Genomic DNA, 25,557 nt, shown 5'->3' with positions numbered 1-25,557 from the left:
AGGAGAGTGGGACCATCTTGTGGGTGGAGAGATGGAGATATCATTCACCTAACAGCAGGTATTGTGGGGGGGTGTGATCTGCATCTCCCACATTCTCTCTTTTTTTGTTTGAGAGCTTTATAATTTTGTAAATTGACTTTTTCTCACACTGTTCACTGTATGCTGTTATTATTCTAAATGACTGTGGATATCCAGCCACTTGAAAGATAATATAGGTTGAATCAAAGTGGTCTCTTCATTATTCAAAAACACTTTGTTTCAGCATCATAGTTCTCATCAGGGTACTTACGGGTAAAAAGACAAAGACAGGTTTTAATGCATTGCGAAATAGCTATTTTTCCTTCAGACTGATAGGAATGAAGACACAGGAATGTTTTATTTTGATTGGAATGAATTACAGTCAAGCTCACCAAATACAATCCATAAAGATATTGCTAAATTGACAAATGGAAGGTATGTAGCTATTATGATAGTCTAGTCCCCATGTCTTCCATATGGTAACTCTATAGTACTGCCCCCTTAGGCCCCTCATCGCCCACTGACCTGACCCTGGCTCTGAGTGGGATTTCAGAGAGCAGGGCTGGCCTCATGGAGGAAAATAGTGTTGATTAACACAGTTAGAGAATCACAGCCGGTGGCTTGGGGCACATCTGGACTCACAGACTTATCCCCCTTTCAGCACCATAAGGCAGAAACTAAATGAGTGAATCATCCCCGGGTCTGTGGCTACGATCGAGTGGAGATTAGCAGCAAATTTGTCATCCAATCTTCATAACTTAATTACAGAGGCACATAGGAATCATCAATGCTAATTAGATGAGATACATACCTAGGGGCCAAATTTGATCTTTAAATTAGAAAATTAAGAGCATGATTTAACTGGATGGTGCAAATCAATACTCCAGTCACTTCTGTGGTGGGGACTGGAGAGTAGCTGCAATGTTCAGTAAGGTCAATTTGATAATAACTGCAGGTGAGGCTAAGCATGCTTGTTTTAATCAGAGTATAATTTTTGATAACATCGCTAATGGCTTCCCCCGAGGCACGAAAAAACGGATTGATTAGTGACTGAAATCAAGGGAATGAAGTGTGTGTGTTTACATCGCATTTCATAAATTTACCCAACCTTGAAAATGTGCCATAATGTATGATTTAGATTGCCAGTATTATGGTGAAACGTTGAAAAGAAGAAGTGAAAAGATCCATGAAACTTACCTTGGTCTAAGGCTGTAGCACAATATATAGATTCCCAGGAATTGATGCAAAATGAGACCATACACATTATAGATGCGAAATGATGCCCTCGGCTACTTAAACAGCCACCACTATCACCATGCCAACCCCCCAAACACACACAGCTGCCCCTCCCCAGCCCCTCAAAAACGAAAATAAATAATCCACCAACCACCAGTGATTCCATGATGGTGTGGCCATCTGCCCCAGCTACAAATGGAGTCTTAGTTCTCTTTGACCGCAAGCAAGATGCTCAGCCTAATGGGGGCCTGGCATCTGCATTCACCTCCACTGCCAGAACTCGTTAGGAAAACCGCCGGCAACATCACACGGACATAGAGGCTTCTCCTGTGATCTCTATCACTATGGACTTACAGTACAGCTCACCCCCACATTCAGCATCAGCATCTAGGAAAAAACATATGGGTCATGTGATATGTGTGTGTTCCTTTTCATAGTTTAGCAATTCTAAAACAGAATACTAAATAGAGCGAATCACCTCAATGAAACTTACCAACGTAGATATCTGCCACTGTTCTGTAAATTCAATGTTATGATATCTTGAGCCTTGCAACCACACAATCAAGTGTTATTATGATCATGTTTATACTATTCAACTGCTGCTGCAAAATTTAGCAATTTAATCTAAATATCTTGAAGGATAAATATATCTACTTCCCCTGGCTGTTACTCAGCATTATGGCTTAAGAATGGTATGTGTCATTTGCCCTAGTTTATTAATGAGAAGAAGATGGCGTTTGGTAAACAGAGTGAAAAATGATTCCCACAGCTATACCTTAATTACTAGGCAGAGGTACCTAGGATGAATAATTCAGTCATTTTAGCACTGCTTTGCTGAACATACACATGCACGCAGACACACACACACACACACACACACACACACACACACACACACACACACACACACACACACACACACACACACACACACACACATGCACATGCACACACACATACACGCACACACACATCGATTGCTTGATGATAATTGGAAGAATGCAATGGCAGAGGCTTACACCCCATTGGTTAGCAGATTACCTGAAATTGCTGTACTGCCTAAAATAATGAGATATCCGTATGAGGCAAATGTACTGTGATAATGTCAATTTGACACAGCCTGTTTGTATTATTAGATCCAATGTCTCTGTGAATATCAAGCCTCTTTAATTGTTATTAGGTTTGTTATGCTAATAGCACAGGACAGAAACTCATTTACATAAAAATCCACTCACTGTGATCGGTGTGTATTTTTTTGTTGGCAAGGTTGGATAGGTTTAATGTTCAACCTACCAGACAGCTGTCAGGATGGATACATATTAACAGATAAAAAGGACATTAAGTGGAAGGTAAAATATGTATTTTACTCAAACTTTAAATGTATTAATTACATTATATTAAAAGTAGTACTATTACAAACTGATTAATAATATTGAAACTTATAGAATTAGCACTTCCTGGAGGGAATCAGGATCCAAACAATCTCGATTGAGTTTTAAATTGAAACAGATAACCAGCAGTCTAAATCAAAACTACACTGGAAAATCATGCATTGGATTTCCAGTCGTAATGTGCTATATGGTATCGCATGAATTCCCTACATAATGACCCCTTTCCACTGAGTCGTGCCTGGATTTCATATCCCACTGTCTAATGGAAGTATAATTTCCTCATTCCCTTCCCATCTGCACACACTTGAGGAGAAATCTGACAGTGAAATCACCAACAGGTAGCGAGGGTGGGAGGGACACACATCTGACTCAAAGTAAGGGCCTGTGGGCAGTGGTAAAATCAGTGGTGGCTGGACCTTTATAAAGAAGTAGAGTTGGGAGGCAGGTTGGATGGGTGTAGTTGGTGGAAGTACAGCCCTTGGTAGTCAGTAACGATGGAACATATTTTCCTTCCTTCCCTGACCAGCATCCACTTAAAAATGGTGGGTCATTGAATAGAATGGAGTTCCATTCTTCTTACTGTGGGAATTTAATCTAAGATCAGTACAGGAATAACACAAGCAACCCAAGGAACAACATTCAAAGGGCATGCTCAGATTAAACTGTGGATCTCTCAGTCCATTGCGTTTCACAGACTTCACTCAGGCTCTCAAAGACAACCATTAACGCCACCAAAACTCAGGTCCTATTCAGTTGTTGTCATGGCAACACTCAACATCATCATCCTTTCCAAAGGATTTGTGTGTGCGTGTCCAGGAGTTGAACAAATGCTCACTCAAGAAACTGACAGAAAACTCCACAGAGTTACAAAATCGTATTCTTCTAACACATGCTGAAGAGAAACCCTGACGGGGGGTGATGGGTGATAGTACCCATGTCTGGAGAAACAGGCTGTTTCCATTCTGGCAAAAGTCCTCTCAGGTATGATGGACTACATTCAGTCCCTCTGGCTCTGGAGAAGAGCTTTATGTGGGCCCCACGCTGACAGCTCAAACACTCTCACTGCTCTCACTGCTTTCCATCCAACACTGCGCCTGCTTTCACCTGGGGAGCCAACACATTAGGCCTCCACGTCATTTGCACCCTTTACAGAATTATGCGCTGCAAGGATAAGAAGATGGGGGAAAAAAGCTGCCAACCTGCTCCCATCTGCTTCCTAACAATACCAGGCCATTTCAGTCACACACTTTATTAGGCTGTGGGCAGTTGAGTGTTAGAAACACCACAAATTACACCACAAAAAGATGTTAGAGCAGAGCAGGTACTTTTGTTAGATTAAGCCTGGCTATATTTAATGGAAAGATGTATTTTTTGCAGAGGGCACTTGTGCTTTGAGTCGGACATGAGTGTCTCTGGAAGGGGTTTCATTTGCTGAATGGCCAAGAGGAGAGAGGGAGGTAGGGGATGATGGCTACCTTGTATGAGAGTGGCCAATTTGCCAATCAGTCCATTTCCCACTTGGGCTGGGGCTCAGCGTGGTCCTAGAGTCCTGTTCCCAGGAGGCCAACGCTTACAAATGCCCTCTAGTTTATACATGTGGAAAATGGTTGCTCTTTTTGTCTACTTTTTATTAAAGCCATGTTGCAGTATGAGTAGCATCACTGAGAGAGTGTTAACTGTAATGGAAGCTGTAGGTACAGCAAAGTTTCCAAAAGTGAGACAGCATTCACTTAAACACCTAACAACTTAGACACTTTGACACAATTGCCTGGCATTAACATGGCTTCAAGCTGATTAGGCTGAGAGTTCAATAAGGGTCTGCAGCCTCATACTAGCCTGGTAATCCATTCAAATTAAGCCAATGGACCCCATCTCACAGAGGTTAAGGCCCAAGTAATTAACACAACACTCTGTTATCACGCCTCCAGTCCTGCATTGACTTTCCCTCAACTGCTAATGCGAATAATAATAAGATGTCTGGAGAAAGGTATGCAAAGTGCAAGCACCACAATTCTTTCTGCATTCATTTCTCTTAACATACAGTGCTTGTTGTGATTTATGGGAATTGACAGCCCATTATTAAAAAACGCTCATAAGCCCGTGCGTTGGCAATCACCTTAAGAGTGTTGGGGAGAGTTTTTTTTTATTAAAGTGAGAGCTTATGCACACAATTTGAACAGGCATTAAACCCATTTTACACAGTTCATGCTCAGACAAGGACTGACACATACAGTGCCTTCAGAAAGTATTCATATCCCTTGACTTTTTCACATTTTGTTGTGTTACAAAGTGAGATTAAAATTGATTTAATTGTCATTTTTTTTGTCAACGATCTACACAAAATACTCTAATGTCAAAGTGGAGAAAAAAATCTAACATTTGTAAAAAAAAAAAAAACACTAAAAAAAAAATACACTACCCTGTCTTGATTACATACTGTAGGTATTCAACCCCCTTAGTCAATACATGTTAGAATCACCTTTGGCAGAGATTATAGCTGTGAATCTTTCTGGGTAAGTCTCTAAGAGCTTTGCACACCTGGATTGTACAGTGTTTGCACATTATCCTTTAAACAATTCTTCAAGCTCTGTCAAGTTTGTTGTTGATCATTGCTAGACGGCCATTCTCAAGTCTTGCCATAGATTTTCAAGCCGATTTAAGTCAAAACTGTAACAAGGCCACTGAGGAACATTCAAGCAACTCCAGTGTATGACTGAACCAGGTTTTCCTCAAGGATTTTGCGTGTGTTTAGTTCTATTCCATTTCCTTTTATCCTAAAAAAACTCCCTATTCCATGCCGATGACAAACATACCCATAACATGATGAAGTCACCACCATGCTTGAAAATATGAAGAGCGGTACTCAGTGATGTGTTGTTTTTGCAGTTTTACTTTAGCACAGTTTTACTTTAGCGCCTTATTGCAAATGGGATGTATGTTTTGGAATATTATTTTTCTGTACAACTTCCTTCTTTTCACTCTGTCAATTAGGTTATTATTGTGGAGTATACTATAATGTTGTTGATCCATCCTTAGTTTTCTCCCATCACAGCCGTTAAACTCTAACTCTTTTAAAGTCACCATTGACCTCATGGTGAAATCCCTGAGTGGTTTCCTTCCTCTCCGTCAACTGAGTTAGGAAGGACGCCTGTATCTTTGTAGTGACTGGGTGCATTGATACACCATCCAAATTGTAATTAATAACTTCACCATGCTCAAAGGGATATTTAATGTCTGCTTTTTTAATTACCCATCTACCAATAGGTGATCTTCTTTGTGAGGCATTGGAAAACTTCCCTGGTCTTTGTGGTTGAATTAGTGTTTGGAATTCACTGCTCGACTGAGGGATCTTACAGATAATTGTATGTGTGGGGTACAGAGACAAGGTAGTCATTCAAAAATCATGTTAAACACTATTATTGCACACAGAGTGACTCTATGCAACTCATCATGTGACTTGTTAAGCACATTTTTACTCCTGAACTTATTAGGCTTGCCATAACAAAGGGGTTGAATACAACTTTTTTATTCTTTTATTTTTTTTATTCTCAAAACATAATTCCACTTTGACATTATGGAATATTGTGTGTAGGTCAGCGACATAAAATCTACATTTAATTCATTTTAAAAATTCAGGCTGTAACAGTCCAGGTGTGCCTCATGATGACGTGCAGGTGCACGTAATGATGGATGCCAGGTGTGCGTAATGATGGTTCCCAGGACTGGTGGTTAGTATAACGGCCACGTCGAACGCCGGAGGGGAGTAGCGGGAGTAGATGTGACAGTACCCACCAATGACGCACGGCTTCAGCCGCAGGATGAGGAGCGGCCGGTCCAAGCGGCGAAGGTGGAAATCACGGATGATGTTGGGATCCAGAATGTCCACCGGAACCCAACACCGCTCCTCTGGGCTGTACCCCTCCCAGTCCACAAGGTACTGGAGCCGACCCCCACGACGTCGGGAGTCCAGTAGAGATCTGACGGCATAGGCCGGACCCCCCCTCGATATCCAGGGGGTGCGGATGGGAGTCGTGGGGGACAGCATCAGCTAGGGGACCAGGAACCACCAGCCTGAGAAGGGAGACATGAAAAGAAGGTGAGATACAGCAGTCACTGGGAAGCTGTAACCTATATGTCACTTCGTTGACCCCCCGGAGAACATTGAACGGCCCCACACACCAGGGACTCAGCTTCTCGCAGGGCAGGCGGAGTGGGAGGTTCCTGGTAGAGCGCCAGACACGATCCACAGGGTGGTACACAGGGGTCGCACTGCGGTGGTGGTCTGCCTGCTCCTTTTGACGGTGGATGGCGTGCTGGAGTCTCACGTGGGCATCGCTCCACACTTCTTCTGCGCGCCTGAACCACTCATGGCATGGGGTCCGCGGAGCCAGGGCTGGCTGAAAACCCAGAACACACTGGAAGGGGGTCAACCCAGTGGAGGAGTGATGTAGAGAGTTCTGGGCATACTCCGCCCATGGAAGGAATCGTGACCACTCTCCCTGACCGGTCCTGACAGTGACTCCTCAGGAACCTCCCCAGCTCCTGGTTCATCCTCTCCACCTGCCCGTTGGACTGAGGCCTATACCCGGAAGTGAAGCTGACCGTGATCACGAGCTTCTCCATAAAGGCTCTCGATACCCGTGATGTGAATTGGGGTCCACGGTCGGCGACGATGTCCTCCGGAAGATCATAATGCTGGAAGAACTGCTGGAATAGTGCCTCAGCAACCTGGAGAGCAGTAGGGAGACCAGAACGAGGGATTAAATGACAGGATTTTGAAAATCTATCCACAACCACCAAAATGGTGGTGAAACCATCAGAGGAGGGGAGATCAGTAACAAAGTCAATGGATAGATGGGACCAGGGACGCTGAAGCACAGGAAGGGGAAAGAGTTTCCCTGCTGGAGCGTTCCGGTGGGATTTGGTTTGGACACATACGGAACAGGAGTTAACGTAGCAAATGACGTCCTGTGCCAAGGTGGGCCACCAGTACTTCTCAGAGATGGATTGGGTAGTGCGAGAAATACCTGGATGTCCAGCGACAATAGCTGTGTGTGCCCAGGTCAGCAGCCAATCCCTGTGGGAACGTAGATGCGCTCGGGAGTACAGTTAGTGGGTGTGGGTTCCCTCTCCAGAGCCTGGCGAATGTCCACATCTACGTCCCAGACCACAGGAGCTACGACTCGGGAGGATGGGATTATAGGTGCACTTAGGACAGGACCCTCTCCCGAATCATAGAGACGGGACAGGGCATCGGCCTTGGTGTTCTTTGAACCTGGGTGATAGGTCAGCGTGAAGTCGAACCTTGTGAAGAAAAGGGCCCACCTTGCTTGGCACGGATTCAGCCTCCTCGCTGTCCGTATGTACTCCAGGTTCCGCTGGTCGGTGAGGATGACGAATGGTTCCTTGGCGCCCTCCAGCCAGTGTCTCCACTCCTCTAATGCCAACTTCACCGCCAGGAGCTCTCGATCACCGACGTCGTAATTCCTCTCTGCAGGGGACAGTTTGTTAGAGTAATATGCACACGGATACAATTTCTGTGGATTACCTTGTCGTTGAGACACAACTGCCCCCACGCCCACCTCTGAAGCGTCCACCTCCACCACAAAGGATATCGTGGGATCTGGGTGTTTGAGCAATGGGGCGGAGGTGAAAATATCCCTTGAGTAGACGGAAGGCCTCGTCGGCTGCTGGCCTTGGTGTTCTTTGAACCTGGGTGATAGGTCAGCGTGAAGTCGAACCTTGTGAAGAAAAGGGCCCACCTTGCTTGGCACGGATTCAGCCTCCTCGCTGTCCGTATGTACTCCAGGTTCCGCTGGTCGGTGAGGATGACGAATGGTTCCTTGGCGCCCTCCAGCCAGTGTCTCCACTCCTCTAATGCCAACTTCACCGCCAGGAGCTCTCGATCACCGACGTCGTAATTCCTCTCTGCAGGGGACAGTTTCTTAGAGTAATATGCACACAGATACAATTTCTGTGGATTACCCTGTCGTTGAGACACAACTGCCCCCACGCCCACCTCTGAAGCGTCCACCTCCACCACAAAGGATATCGTGGGATCTGGGTGTTTGAGCAATGGGGCGGAGGTGAAAATGTCCCTTGAGTAGACGGAAGGCCTCGTCGGCTGCTGGGCTCCACACCAACCTACAGGGACCTCCCTTGAGGAGAGCGGTGAGAGGGGTGGTGACGAAGCTGAAGTTCCTGATGAACTGATGGTAGAAGTTGGCAAACCCCAAAAACCGTTGTAACCCCTTTATGGTGGTCGGGACTGGCCATGACCTTACCGCATCTACCTTCTTGTCGTCCATCCTCACTCCCTGTGGGCTGATTTGGTAGCCTAAGAAGGAGACAGCCTTCTGATGAAATCGGCACTTCTCAGTCTTGACGAACAGGTGGTTAGCCAGGAGACGTTCCAGGACTCCTCTAATGATCCTCCAGGGTAGCAGAGTAGACCAGGATGTCATCGATATACACGACCACCTGGCCTCCGAACATGTCCCTGAACACCTCGTTAACGAATACCTGGAACACTGACAGAGCTAAACCAAAAGGCATCACCAAGTACTCGTAGTGACCAGACATCGTGCTAAACGCAGTCTTCCACTCATCCCCCTCCCAGATGCGGATGAGATTGTATGCACTCCGCAGGTCCAGTTTGGTAAAGAACAGGACCCCGCAGAGCTGTTCGATGGCTGCCGGCACCAACGGGAGAGGGTAACAGTACTTTGTGGTGATTTCATTGAGTCCTCTGTAATCAATACATGGACGTAACCCTCCATCCTTCTTGGCCACGAAGAAGAAACCAGCTGACGCAGGAGAAGTGGACGTTCAGATGAAACCTTGTTGGAGCGCCTCTTGGATGTAATCCTCCATGGCCTGGGTCTCAGCCAAGTCAGAGGGTAGGTGCGTCTGTGTGGAGGCGCAGACCCTGCCAGCAGGTCGATTGCACAGTCCCAGGGACGATGAGGAGGAAGACAGGTGGTGCGGGTCTTGGAGTATACCTCCCGTAGGTCCTGGTATACCTCCGGGATGTTGGGCTGAAGGACAACCACAGGACTCTCAACTGACGTGGAACCACAGGGGATGGGGAAGCAGGTCCTCCAGCATTTGGGTGACCAGTCTGTGATTCTCATCCTCGACCATGAGATGGTGGGGTTATGGTGTTGAAGCCAAGGGAGGCCGAGGATGATCTTGTGACCTGGTGCACTGGTGATGAAGAAGGGGATGTTCTCCTGATGAATGGACTCCACGGTGAGGGTGAGTGGTTGGGTGATGTGTGTGATGGTTCCGGCTCCTAGTGGCCGATTATCGAGGGCTTGAACCGGGAAAGGAGAGGAGAGCAGGTATGAGATGATGTTAAGAGAGGAGGTAAGGGTCTGGTCAATAAAGTTCCCCACGGCACCGGAATCCACTAGCGCTGTACACACAGTACATGAGGGACAGTCAACTAGTGTGATGGACACCAAAAAGAGTTTAGTAGAAAGTGATGAAGATGGAATACTCACTCCAGCCCTAGGAGGTGGAAGATCACGTGACCATCACTCTGCTCTTGTGGATCCCGGATTAGGAAGTGCCGGACACCGCTGGAGCTGGTTCCCTCCTTGACCACAATACAGACAGAGCCCCAGCTGTCTCCGTCTGCGTCATTCCGCCGCGGGGAGGCGTGTGACCTTAACCTCCATGGGTTCAGGCTCTGATCCAGAGTGTTCACTGAGGGACGGAGAGAAGCAATGAGAGTACCGACGCTCCCGAAGTAGGTTATCCAGACGGATGGCCATTGCAGTGAGTGCGTCCAAGGAGAGGTTGTCGTCTCGACAGGCCAATTCCGTCTGGACCTCCTCGTGCAGACCTCTTCTGAATAGTGTTCGACGTGCCGGCTCGTTCCATCCGCTGGATGCTGCTACTGTCTGGAAGGTGAGTGCGTACTCGGCAGCCATCTGGTCCCCATGTCGTAATTGGAGTAAGCGCTCACACCCCTCTCTGCCCTCCGATGATCGAATATGCATTTGAACAGAGCCATGAACCCCTCATATGAATCTAGCTCCACCTCTCCTCTCTCCCAGGCGGCCGTGGCCCATTCCAACACCCGCACAGTCAGCAGAGAAATAACCATGACAACCTTGGACCTCTCGGTGGTGGGAGCTCCCATCTGGTGCGTAAAGTAGAGCGAGCATTGAAGTAGGAAGCCACGGCATTTAGATGGTGTGCCGTCATATTTATCCGGGAGGGACAAACGGGCATCGCTGACCTGAGCAGGTTGCTGAATGGGCTTTTGTGCTGACTCGCTGGGTCAACTGGCTGTAGAGTATCTTCCGATAGTTGACGACAATGCCTCCCGGGTATGTTCGAGACCTTGCACACTGCGAAGTTCCTCTCCCATAGTCGTCCCCAGTTGTGCCAGCTTGTCATGGTGTTGACGTAGAAGGTATCCCTGCTCGTCGACCGTCTGAGAGATATTTTGTTTTCCTGCTGCTTCTATTGTTGGAGTCAGTACACGCAGACGCTGTGAGTCGAGAAGCAGGTGCAATGTTTAATAAAACAACAAACATAGCAGTAGCGTCTACGCATAACCACAGGAACAATACTGACTGGGGGAAGAACCTAAGGGAGTGCCAGATATAGGGGAGGTAATAAGTTAGGTAATGGAGTCCAGGTGTGCCTCATGATGACGTGCAGGTGCGCGTAATGATGGATGCCAGGTGTGCGTAATGATGGATTCCAGGACCGGTGGTTAGTATACCGACAACGTCGAACGCCGGAGGGGAGGAGCAGGAGTAGACGTGACAATCTGTTTTACCATTTAGAAATGAAAGCACTTTATGTACTGTATCTAGTCCCCCCACTTGAAGGTGTCATAAGTATTTGGACAAATTCAATTATAGTGTATTACATTTTGTCAAAAGTTTAGTATTTGGTCCCATATGCATGCAACGAATACATCAATCTTGTTACTCTACAACCTTCTTGGATGCATTTCTAGTTTGTTTTGGTTGTGTTTGGATTATGTTGTGCACAATAGAAATAAATGGTAAATTATTTATTTATTTTGTAGTCACTTTTATTGTAAATAAGAATATAATATGTTTTATTTTATTAATTTTTTATTTTATATATATATTTATTTATTTTTTCTGTATTTTTTTTGATCGGGGGGGAATGGATCAGCTTAATATTGCAGATAGATTGTATCTTCTATCAATGTAATTGTCTACTTTTCAACCCCACCATCCTTTCCCTACTTGGAGTAAATTAGTGAACAACAATGCCCAGGCCTCTACTTCCGGTCTATAATTACTATCTACACCTTATGGACAGAGTTAATTTTACAATAATTCTATTATATATATATATTTATTTTTTTGCTCCTGAACTTCTTCTACTCTCAACCTCTCCGATAATTTTCATGATGTCCATCCGGTTTGCTTCTATATGCCATATCTTTCTAACTGTGCTCTTTCCCAAAAGCTCCCAACATACAACCTATATACTTATTATGGACACAGTATGCTTACATTATTAGCTATCTTTGTTATTATTTGTTGTTATTTGTTATTAGTCCCATCCTTCAACTCTATGCAATACCTCCCATCTATCTCTTAACACCATCCATATAGGATTTCTATTTGCCATATATATTTCAACCGTACTGTGATGTTTTACAAAAGTTCTGAACCTTTCTATTCTCATTGCTTCTACAGATTGTGAATTAAAAATAAACATTTTTGCTAAAAGTATTATTATATTATTGATTGATTGACTATGACTTTTCAGATCACCCAGTAATGCTATCTGCAAGGTTAGTTCCAGGTAAATATTGCAATCCTTTAGCCATTCCTGGACCTGTGTCCAAAAACAAGCTACAAATGGACAGAACCAAAACAAATGATCTAATGATTCTGTCTCTTCACAGCAAAATCTGCAGAGCTGGGAAGATTGTATCCCCCATATAAATAACATTCTATTGGTAGCAAGAATTTTATATAATAATTTAAATTGAAAGATTCTAATTTTTTTTTTTTTTTTTTTATCCGGTGTCGTTTTGCATGTCAGTTCATAAACACTATGCCATGGGATCGGTACGTCAAAGATCTCTTCCCAACTATTTTGCAATCTATATGGGACGGCTGTCAATCCTTTGGTCCTTAAGTGAAACTGATATACTTTTTTTATTTATCACAGTTTTCCTTAACCAATTATGTTCTTTAATGCAAGGCCGACAGACAAGTTCCTTACTTTCTCCCCCTTCCACTTTCCTCTTCCACTTTTGCGGTAAGGCTGCAATTATTTGGTTGTAATTTTGGGTAGAGCAGATATTTCCATATGTTTTTGTTAGCTGCATGTGCGACATAACTCCACCAGTCCTACCGATTATATCATTTACGAAGATTATACCTTTTTTAAACATTCTGTCAAAAAATAAAGTTTTTTTGTCAATGAGTATATTTGAATTTAACCACAATATTTGTTGCATTATTTGTTCTGTCGTTTCTGGAGGATTAAATTGAAATTGCAACCAACTTTATATGGCTTGTTTTAGAAATAGTGACATTTGGGAGATTATTTCCTTTTCAAATAACTGAAAGTGAGAGGTTGTAATCTGAATAAAGGGAAAAAGGCCTTTCTTGAACATTGTGTGAGACAATCTTACTAATTTGCTTGAGAACCTGTTCGGATTTAAGTATAACTTTTGTATGACTGAAGCTTTTAGTGATAGGTCTAATGCTTTAATATTTAATAATTTCTGTCCTCCGAATTCATATTCATTATATAAATATGCTCTTTTAATTTTGTCTGGCTTGCCGTTCCAAATAAAATTGAATATTTTTTTCTCATATAATTTAAAAAACTGTTCGCTAGGCGTCGGCAAGACCATAAGCAAATAGGTAAACTGGGATAATACTAAAGAGTTAGGGTGATTTTTCCACAAATTGACAGGTATTTTCCTTTCCATGGTAGTAAGATCTTATCTATTTTTGCTAACTTTCTATTAAAATGTATTGAAGTGAGATCATTTATTTCCTTTGGGATATGTATTCCGAGTATATCCACATCACCATCAGACCATTTTATTGGTAAACTACATGGTAATGTAAAAATTGTATTTTTTAATGATCCAATACGTAATATAGTACATTTGTCATAATTTGGTTGTAATCCAGAGAGGTTAGAAAATGTATCTAGATCCTCTATGAGGGTGTGGAGGGATTCTAGTTGTGGATTTAAAAGAAAACATGAATCATCAGCGTACAATGACACCTTTGTTTTTAAGCCCTGTATTTCTAATCCTCTGATATTATTATTGGATCTGATTTTAATAGCTAACATCTCGATGGCCACAATAAATAGATATGCCGATAGTGGACAACCTTGTTTCACTCCTCTTGACAGTTTAAAACTTTCTGAGAAATAGCCATTATTTACTATTTTACACATAGGGTTACTATACATGATTTTGACCCATTTTATAAGAGATTCTCCAAAATTGAAATGCTCCAGGCATTTATATATAAACCCCAGTCAAACTTTATCAAATGCCTTTTCGAAGTCTGCTATGAATAGCAGGCCTGGTTTCCCATATTTTCCATAGTGTTCTATTGTTTCCAATACTTGCCTTATATTATCTCCAATGTATCTTCCATGCAAAAAACCTGTCTGATTAGAATGAATAATATCCGACAATACCTTTTTAATTCTATGCGCTATACATTTTGCTAGGATTTTTGCATCACAACACTGAAGTGTAAGGGGCCTCCAATTTTGTAAATGGACTGGATCTTTATATTTTCCACTTGTATCCTGTTTCAGTAATAATGAGATCAGACCTTCTTCTTGAGTGTCTGATAATCTACCATTTACATAGGAGTGGTTAAAACATGCTAATAACGGTCCTCTTAGTATATCAAAAAAGGTTTGGTATACCTCGACTGGTATGCCATCCAACCCTGGAGTTTTCCCGGACTTAAAGTCTTTAATTGCATCTTGAAGTTCCTCCTCTGTAATTTCCCCTTCACATGAGTCTTTCTGTGTGGCTGTTAATTTGACATTATCAATAGAAAAAAAATCTCTACAATTAGCTTCAGTTAGAGGAGATGGAGGCGACTGAAAAGAAAACATATGCTTAAAGTACTTTGTTTCTTCCTTAAAAATATCATTTGGTGAATTATGGGTGACTCCGTCAATTGTAACCAGTTTCATTAAGTTCTTTTTGGTAGCATTCCTATGTTGAAAATTAAAAAAGAATTTTGTGCATTTTTCCCCATATTCCATCCAGTTTGCTTTATTTTTATAATATATTACACTTGATCTTTCTTGAATAAGTTTCTCCATTTCTTTTTGTTTTTCCTCTAATTTATTCTGAGCCTCTATGTTACAGTTTTTATTGCCATCTATCTGTTCTGTTAGACTTTCTATTTCCTTTCTTAGTATAAACTCTTTTGACCTAAATTGCTTTTGTTTTCGAGATGAGTACTGAATTGCATGGCCTCTAAAGGCACATTTAAAGGTGTCCCATACAATAAGGGGATTCGCTGTACCTATGTTATGTTGGAAAAAGTCAGTTATAAATTCCTTTGTTCTAATTATAAATAAATTATCATCCAATAGGCTTTGATTAAATTTCCAATATCCTCGCCCACGTGGAAATTCAGTAAGAGTAATGTATATGCCTATTATATGATGGTCCGACCGCATTCTGTCCACTATCAACACTTTTTTTAAACTTTTGGTGCCAACGAGAATGAGATAAGAAAGAAGTCAAGACGACTAGCTTGATTCAGTCTCCGCCATGTATATCTCACTAGATCAGTATATTTAAGCCTCCATATATCTACTAGTTCTAATGTATCCATGACATTCACAATTTCCTTAAGAGCATGTGGGTGATTGTTTGTGGTGTGATTTCCTTTACGGTCCATTGAGCTATTTAAAACAGTAGAATATAATATGTTTCTGAACTACTGTACCATGATTACGGATAATTATGAATGAATCATGAATAATCATTAGTGAGAAAGTTACAGAGGCATAAATATCATAACCCCCCCCCCCAGTTATTAATAATGGTTAACATGTTTTGGGGGTGTCACGTTGTATACTGATAGAAGACAGACGCAGGAATGCGTAATAGGGTTTTTTATTACTCTACCAAACATAGGGTACATCATGGAAAACGACGGGGACAAAGCCCAAAACAAGCAAGTAACACAGGGATGTAACTCAAACAAAAGAGTGAGGTGTAAACCTCTAAATAATACACGGGACGAGACCCGTAATAACAAGTGCACAATACTCGGTATATAAACTGTAATACAATGTACTCACGAGACCAACGGACATGGGACAAGACAGTCCGGGGTTGGTGGTAATGAACCAGGTCAGTGACACCTAGAAGGCCGGTGACGTAGACCTCCGGAGCTGGTGAACGGAATGAGCAGCAGTACAGGAGGGATCCGTGACAGGGGGCATGATCTTTGTGCATCTATAACTTTCTCACTCATCATTATTCACAATGAATTCATGATCATCCATATACATGGTAGTATCCACTTTATTGTAGAAATGTTCAGAAACATATTCTAGTCTCATTTACAATAAAAGTGACATCAACATGATTCATTTCTATTGGGTATAACATAATGTGAAACAAAACTAAAACAAGCTGCAAATGCATCCAACAAGTTTGTAGAGTCATTGCGTGCTAGAAATTTGGGAAAATGGTGAAACATTAAAAAAGTTTGATAAAACTATACTGAATATATTCACGTCACCAAATAACTGATGAAAACACACTGTTTTGCAATGAATGTCTACAGTAGCCTCAACAGCATAATCTAGGGTAGCACCATGATGTAGCCGGAGGACAGCTACGTATTTTCCGTCCTCCTCTGGGTACATTGACTTCAAAACGAGAGATCACCATGATGTCACAATAGCAAGCAAATGTTGTTCCGGGTTGAGAAAGTTGCGTTCTGTGCATGGTTCTCTGCATGGTTGTGCTCTGTATTTAGGCAGCAGGTAGCTTAGTGGGTAAGAGCGTTGTGCCAGTAACTGAAAGGTTGCTGGATCTAATCCCCGAGCCAACTAGGTGAAAAATCTGTCGATGTGCCCTTAAGCAAGGCACTTAACCCTAATTGCTCCTGTAAGTCGCTCTGGATAAGAGCGTCTAATAAAAAAGTAAATATTTACAAATCAGTCGGCAAAATGGACTTTCCAATAACATGAACCATTGTCAATGTTGCAGTGCTATTTCATGGTGTAATCTCAAAATTATCTAGGTAGTGAGCCACTACCTCCATTACCTGCATATGTGAGGTTAGTGTACCATGTTCAAAACTGTTTGTTCGCAATAAACAACAAGCAATGATATGATAGCATGTGCCTGTTCACTCATCATAGATTAAGGAGATCACAGTCAAGCAATAATATTGTCTTTTAAGCAGAGGTTGTTATTTTCTGTGTATTACATTAACTCTCAAATTGCAATGATTACATGTTGACACGTACGCTATGGCTTATGCCAGACAAGTAGCTAGCTAAGCTAGCTAGTACACTTTCTGATAACCTCGTAGCCCCAGCTCAGCTCAGCAACTCACATATGGCAGGCTATGGAACCATCATTGGCATCGGGTAAGGAAATATTTGTGTGCTGTTGTAGCTCCCAAGCCAGCTTATTCATTGAAAACTAGGGTTGTCTTTGCTTGCTAACGTTACATGACTGACCTCTTCATTCATCCATGTGTGCTGGCAAGATAGCCAATGGAATGCCAATGACTGAGGCAGGGATATCTAGCTAGCACTAGCAGGCAGCTTGTGGTCATTCGGTGTTCAAACAAGACAGCTGAAAAATAGCGAGACAATAACTGGAACTCAGCTAGCTAACTAGCTAGTTAGCTAGGTAGTTGTGGGCTACAGATGGGCTAGCTAATGTTAGCTAGCTAGCTACTGTTTTTGCATTCATGCATGCTGCACAGTGCTAGTGGGTGAACATTGGAGAAGTTAAAATACAGTGAGATACTGTAGTTTTCACTATTTTCATAAATGGAACAGATTAGCTATTTATCCAACATTGCAATTAGAGCTAGCTGGCTATATCAAAAATAAATAAATACATACATACAAATACGGGTCTCTGGCTAGCATACAGGTCAGCTGCAACCAAGGCAAAGTAGCTTTGTAGCTAGCTAGCATTTCCTCCATGAATGAAACAAACTAGCTAATTAGCTACCAACCTAGAAAAATGGAAGCTTGATAACAAGAGAGTAGTGTTAATGATTTCATAGAAGTATTATAAAACGGAGTATATTAATTATTAATTAGATCATCTAGCTAGTATGGCGGTGGTCTGCATATGGTTTCCTGTGCATTTTCAAGTCCAGCTTTCCGACGCTCGCAACCCGGAACTACCAGAACGGCTGTGTTTACAAGCATTCTGATTTGGTCTATACAAAACCTAGGAGGCTCATGGTTCTCACCCCCTTACATAGCCTTACACAGTAATTATAATGACTTCCAGAGGACGTCCTCCAATCTATCAGCTCAAAGGATCAGATAATGAATCTAGTACTGAAAGCATAAGCTACAGCTAGCTAGCACTGCAGTACATAAAGTGTTGTAAGTAGTTGACTCAAAAAGAGAAAAGGACAATAGTTGAACAGTTTTGAACAAATTCATTTCCTAAAAAGTAAGGAAAAGCAGCAGAGAAAGAGAGAGTGAGCTAGCTATTTTTCATTGTATTTTTTCTTCTTCTTAGTTTACCTTATACTTACTTAGCTAGCTAATGCAGCTAATTTAGCCTTCTCAACAACCTGAGTCAAACAAAGAGGAATGCTATTTATGTTAGCTAGCTGACTAAGTTAATCCAACATTGCAACTCTTCCAAGTCTAGATAAGCTTTCGGTTTTATTAATTTATTGCCACCGGGGCCTGCTGGTGTAACTGATTACTGTACTCTGTACTGCGTGATTGTACACATGGATTGGATTGTGGCTTTACTAAAGCATTAGTTCTAGTTTGTTGAATGTATCGTTAATATGGTGACAATGATGTAAGCTGTGTAGCGGTTAGAGGTTATGGTATGACGCTTCTATTTAAGGTTTGGCTTGGAGTGGTTTTTGCGCCTGGTCATGGACAGCTGTTGTCTTGTGCACTGAAGTCCACAAATGAAGGGGAAAGGTGAGAGGTGGAGAGCGCGTAGATGCGATAATGAATTATACAATGAGCAAAGTGATGATACTGTATGTGGCTGTTATGAAAGTGTGTGCAGGTGATCAGGGGTGTATTAATTCCAAAACGTTGCAAAAAAATTCTTAAATGTAAGCAAACAGAACAAAACGGGAAGGGACCTACCTGAATCTGTCCAATAGAAACTCTTTTTTGGACTAATGATTACACCCCAGATCAGCTAGATGTAGGAAAAAGTGTGCAAGGCGGTATTGAATGTGTCGCTGTCTGTCACCTTGATTACTCCAATTTGTATCTCGACTTTCATTTGTAGGCTAGGTTGGAGCAGCCCTATGATGGGTATAGAGCAAATTCGAGTATCATGCAGTAGCCTAAACCTATCGATGTTACATTGAGCTGGGAGAATGGAATATGAATGACAGTCGTCCAATTTGCTGTAATAGAAATAAGGCCATGCCTTATTCCTCCCTAAGCTTAAAAGGCTTAGGGAGGAATAACTGAAAACAGAAATGTATGAAAATACCCTAAAATAAGAGGTGACATTCTGTACTGTCTCCTCATATAAAACATTTGATCTCAAATCCAAAATGTTGGAGTATAGAGCCAAATTACAAGTTTTAGCTTCACTGTCCAAATCAATACGTAGGGGAGTGTACATCTCCCACACACTTGCTCTGTTGCGCTCTCTTTCTCCCTCCTTTTCCCTCCTCCCTCCCTCTCCCCATCAGACATACACTGACACCCACAAAGAAAATAAGAAAAGATGTTGAACGCTGCTGGGAGGCCACATGATACCAAAGCGCCCTGGTTGTCAGAATCAATATTGGCATGTATGACAATGACGGAGCGTCTCCAAAGAAAACTGCTATATTGAATATGGTGCTAAAAATGACAAGTGACAACAGAGGCTCTGTCTGGAGCTGACAGACGAGCTAAAGACCAGAGACCTCCATGACAGATGCTCCCCAACACGTCAAGGAAAGAGAGGACGCTGGGGGCAGGACCACAAGACCCACCAGTAGATTAATTATTTCCTAAATAACAATTGGTCGCCGGAAAAAAAGTAAACTCCCGGTTTTCCCCTCTGACATAGCTTTCAGAGAACAAAGACCCTCTGCTCTTTGTTTCACTGGTCTCTCTCTGTAATATGTGAATGCACAATTTTCAGAAAGCCAGGAAATCTCTTGGATTAATCTGGGTTTTTCTCGCAATGCTCATTCTAACTCAGTGCAGATTAATTTTGTTTTGCATGCAGGCTTTAAGATAGCTTGTAAGGAAAGGAAAAATCGTTGGGTGGTTCATTGCTTTTTCTGCTATATCTTGACTGACAAACACAATAATGAGAAATTACCCAAAATAGAAAAAAAGCAAGACAACCAAATACAATTGGTTTAGGAAGTGAATACTTATTATCATTCAAAATAAATCATCTGCAAAACAAAGTCAATTTGAAACAGAGGACTACATCATTGGTTATTGTTCTCCACAGGACTCCACAGGACTTTACATGCAATAAAAAGAAACCAAATGAAATATTGGGAAGAATCTATTGTGGAACACATCCATTTGGCTTATGCTGCCTGGAGATAAATTACATTTGCACCACCGAACAGGGTCATTACATTTATGTACACAGGCACTGTCTTTAAAACGCATACAGTTCTCTCTGTAAAATCATAGGTGAGAATTGAAACATGAGGTGTACGGTATAGGTTGTATTTAATTATTGTTCTTAATGTGACTCTAGGGGTTGTTTATTGAAGTAAACACACTGAACTGAAGTGAACAACTGTACATGGATACAATTAGCTAGGGTTGCAAAAATATTTACATATTCTAATTTCCACCATGAGAATATAATTATATATTTTAGAATATTATCTTTAAGCATTTAGCTCAAACATTTGCTGGTTTGCCTTTTAACCAAAATTGTCACATCATACAGGCTGATCACTTAAAGGCCTCTATTTAGATAAAATTAGCTAGACTGAACAGTTTACTCTTTTTATTTTCTTCTTACAGGTAGTCGCAGTGTAACAGGAATTAGAATAGATTCACAGTGCTCTGTTACATGCAAATACTTTTAATTCAGCTCTCCCTGAAAGCTCTAAAACATTTTAGAACTTGTGGACCTTTGAAATGAAATGTCTGCACATATCACTATGGAGTGGCATTCATACTGAAGTACCCTAATGGTCTTCAACTTCAACAAACCCTGATTTCCATTCAGTCTCAAATTGTGAGAGTGCTGGCCCTGTCAATTTCAGCTTGGAGAGGGGCAATTATCTTAAATAGGCACATTATAGAAAAACAACCGAAAAAGGACAATTGTAAAAGTTTACAAGGATTTTGTAATGTTTTTTTTTTTAAGCCACATCCACTCAAAAATCACATATTTGTTCATCATGTGCATGACAAGTTAGTCTTTAAATACTAAGCACAGTTGGACTGTAAATACTAGAGTACAATAGGATATACTGTAGTAATACACAGAACAGCTTGCAGCAATTTCTTCAGGTCATAAACTGCTCAAATGATGAACAAAATTAAACCTGGTATTTAAGCAACTCAAGCAGGTGACACATAGTAATCATAGAATGGGGATGGTGGTATTCACAGAATATCTTCTGAATGCATGATCAATTCCATTTCAAATGAGGTATACATTTGATCTATCTCAAGCACATAGAGGTTACACCAGACACTGTATGGGGGATAATGACATCTTAAGGGTCACCTCAATGTTTAATCCTTTAGGGAATGAACCAATTACTTTAGCCAACATTATGCACGGTAGCTTTTACAAATTCATAAACTTGGTCTATTCAGGAGAAATAGGTCTATAAGGTCACTGACAGTGAAGAAGGATTTTTCTCTCACGAGATGTAAAGATGGAGGTCAGAGAGACAGCACACAGAGAACACACTTAGTATGCTGATTTATTGGAGCCCTTTCCACCAGGCCCTAACAGCCTCCCTGCCTCCCCAGTAAGGATTTCAATCCTTGGGAAGAGTTGGGGCCTGCAATAATCATGGTAGTTCGGAATCCCTTAAACTCATGTTGATGAAGGCAAACTGTCAACCGCTAAATAGAAAAACATGATGGTCTTTCTCTCCAGGAAATGCACCTGTCATTCCATATACGTTGCATGCAAATCTCCAAGCAGGCTACAAAACATTATCTGTCACTTTTTCTCTCCGAACACATTTCTCTTAAAGTGTAGAAAAATAACGCACTACATTTCATGGTGTTCGGGTCATGGCATAGCGCTAGCAAGGTTTCTGTTATTTCCCCATCTGTCTCCCTCAAACCACTGGGAAAAGGGGGTTTGAGTACAATCCATGATTACAAGGATTAGATCAGCTTAAAAGCTCTCTTGCAATTTCAAATCTCACTGGATGGCTAGAGAGAGAGAGAGAGAGAGAGAGAGAGAGAGAGAGAGAGAGAGAGAGAGAGAGAGAGAGAGAGAGAGAGAGAGAGAGAGAGAGAGAGAGAGAGAGAGAGCCTTGGCATCTTTGAATAAGGATTTCACTGTGAGCACAGGCAAGTCAACTGTGAATAATATCATTTAGTGCTGCAGGACAACAGTGTTTGGAGCCCAGCCGAGAGCCCTGCTACGCGAGCACTGCACTGCAAGCCCCTGATGAACTTCAGAAAAACACTGGATAGTCAATGGTGCATTTCAGCTCTTAATTAGACTAAAGCACACTCTTCTAATTAGTCTAATTTCCCAAGCATTAAATTATAGCGCTGCCAAGAAATCTCCATCAAAAGTATGTAGAAATGCCTTATGTAGTTTCAGCATTGTGTTGACAAATTATTAAGTCTATCTTTTATTTTTACAGAAGCTGAGCTATTTGTAACTGTTTACCCTACTGCTGATTCACAGTCCTGCAGTTTGACGTATAACCAAGTCACAGGCTAGCCAAAAAGCATTATGTCATGAAACAAAACCAACTCAAGCCTCTTTATGGTACCTATCCCTCACATTGACTTAAATACACAACCGAACAAAACAGTAATTATGGAGGACAGAGCGACCATGAATTTTGTTTCCGGATGTGTCCTGGTGTTTAAGTTTCTGCCTACTGCCTGGCTCTCAGCATGGCATACACTGTAATCAGCTCTATTATCAGAGCTCACCTGTTCCCATCGCCATGCCAGACATAATTAGGGCTCAGGGAGAGGTGGAGATTGGGTTGCTGTGCCAAGTAGAGGAAGCAAGGATGTTAGGGAGGAGGGTCGCTGGGCCATGAAGAGGAAGTAAGGAAGGTATAGGAGGTTTAGGAGGAGAGAAATAGGTAGGTAGGTAGGTAGGTAGGTAGGTGCATTATACACTGCTCAAAAAAATAAAGGGAACACTTAAACAACACAACGTAACTCCAAGTCAATCACACTTCTGTGAAATCAAACTGTCCACTTAGGAAGCAACACTGATTGACAATACATTTCACATGCTGTTGTGCAAATGGAATAGACAACAGGTGGAAATTATAGGCAATTAGCAAGACACCCCCAATAAAGAAGTGGTTCTGCAGGTGGTGACCACAGACCACTTCTCAGTTCCTATGCTTCCTGGCTGATGTTTTGGTCACTTTTGAATGCTGGCGATGCTTTCACTCTAGTGGTAGCATGAGACGGAGTCTACAACACACACAAGTGGCTCAGGTAGTGCAGCTCATCCAGGATGGCACATCAATGCGAGCTGTGGCAAGAAGGTTTGCTGTGTCTGTCAGCGTAGTGTCCAGAGCATGGAGGCGCTACCAGGAGACAGGCCAGTACATCAGGAGACGTGGAGGAGGCCGTAGGAGGGCAACAACCCAGCAGCAGGACAGCTACCTCCGCCTTTGTGCAAGGAGGAGCAGGGGAGCACTGCCAGAGCCCTGCAAAATGACCTCCAGCAGGCCACAAATGTGCATGTGTCTGCTCAAACGGACAGAAACAGACTCCATGAGGGTGGTATGAGGGCCCGACGTCCACAGGTGGGGGTTGTGCTTACAGCCCAACACCGTGCAGGACGTTTGGCATTTGCCAGAGAACACCAAGATTGGCAAATTCGCCACTGGCGCCCTGTGCTCTTCACAGATGAAAGCAGGTTCACACTGAGCACATGTGACAAACGTGACAGAGTCTGGAGACGCCGTGGAGAACGTTCTGCTGCCTGCAACATCCTCCAGTATGACCGGTTTGGCAGTGGGTCAGTCATGGTGTGGGGTGGCATTTCTTTGGGGGGCTGCACAGCCCTCCATGTGCTCGCCAGAGGTAGCCTGACTGCCATTAGGTACCGAGATGAGATCCTCAGACCCCTTGTGAGACCATATGCTGGTGCGGTTGGCCCTGGGTTCCTCCTAATGCAAGACAATGCTAGACCTTATGTAGCTGGAGTGTGTCAGCAGTTCCTGCAAGAGGAAGGCATTGATGCTATGGACTGGCCCGCCCGTTCCCCAGACCTGAATCCAATTGAACACATCTGGGACATCATGTCTCGCTCCATCCACCAACGCCACGTTGCACCACAGACTGTCCAGGAGTTGGCGGATGCTTTAGTCCAGGTCTGGGAGGAGATCCCTCAGGAGACCATCCGCCACCTCATCAGGAGCATGCCCAGGCGATGTAGGGAGGTCATACAGGCACGTGGAGGCCACACACACTACTGAGCCTCATTTTGACTTGTTTTAAGGACATTACATCAAAGTTGGATCAGCCTGTAGTGTGGTTTTCCACTTTAATTTTGAGGGTGACTCCAAATCCAGACCTCCATGGATTGATAAATTTGATTTCCATTGATAATTTTTGTGTGATTTTGTTGTCAGCACATTCAACTATGTAAAGAAAAAAGTATTTAATAAGATTATTTCATTCATTCAGATCTAGGATGTGTTGTTTAAGTGTTCCCTTTATTTTTTTGAGCAGTGTATATACAAAAGTATGTGGACACCCAATCAAATTAGTGGATTTGGCTATTTCAGCCACACACGTTGCTGACAGGTGTATAAAATCGAGCACACAGCCATGAAATCTCCATAGACAAACATTGGCAGTAGAATGGCCTTACGGAAGAGCTCAGTGCCTTTCAACGTGGCACCGTCATAGGATGCCACCTTTCCAACAATTAAGTTGGTCAAATTTCTGCCCTGCTAGAGCTGCCCCGGTCAACTGTAAGTGCTGTTATTGTGAAGTGGAAACGTCTAGGAGCAATTCTGGGTTTGGCGGATGACAGGAGAACGCTACCTACCCCAATGCATAGTGCCAACTGTAAAGGGAAATCTTAACGCTACAGCATACAATGACATTCTAGACAATTCTGTGCTTCCAAATTTGTGGCAACAGTTTGGGGAAGGCACTTTCCTGTTTCAGCATGACAATGCCCCCATGCTAAAGCGAGGTCCATACAGAAATGGTTTGTCGAGATTTGTTAGAAAGAACCTGACTGGCCTGCACAGAGCCCTGACCTCAACTCCATCGAACACCTTTTGGATGAATTTGAATGCCGACTGTGAGCCAGGCCTAATCACCCAACAGCAGTGCCCGACCTCACTAATGCTTGTGTGGCTGAATGGAAGCAAGTCCCCGCAGCAATGTTCCAACATCTAGTGGAAAGCCTTCCCAGAAGAGCAGCAAAGGGGGGACCAACTCCATATTAATGCCCATGATTTTGGAATGAGATGGTAATGCAGTGTAGGTAGGTAAGTAGGTAAGTAGATTGCCGTGCTGTTATTTTTAACCAAGACTG

This window comes from Coregonus lavaretus (genome assembly GCF_964263955.1).
Source record: "Coregonus lavaretus genome assembly, chromosome: 12".
In the NCBI taxonomy this organism is placed as follows: domain Eukaryota; kingdom Metazoa; phylum Chordata; class Actinopteri; order Salmoniformes; family Salmonidae; genus Coregonus; species Coregonus lavaretus.
Note: the sequence above shows the minus strand (reverse complement) of the source record.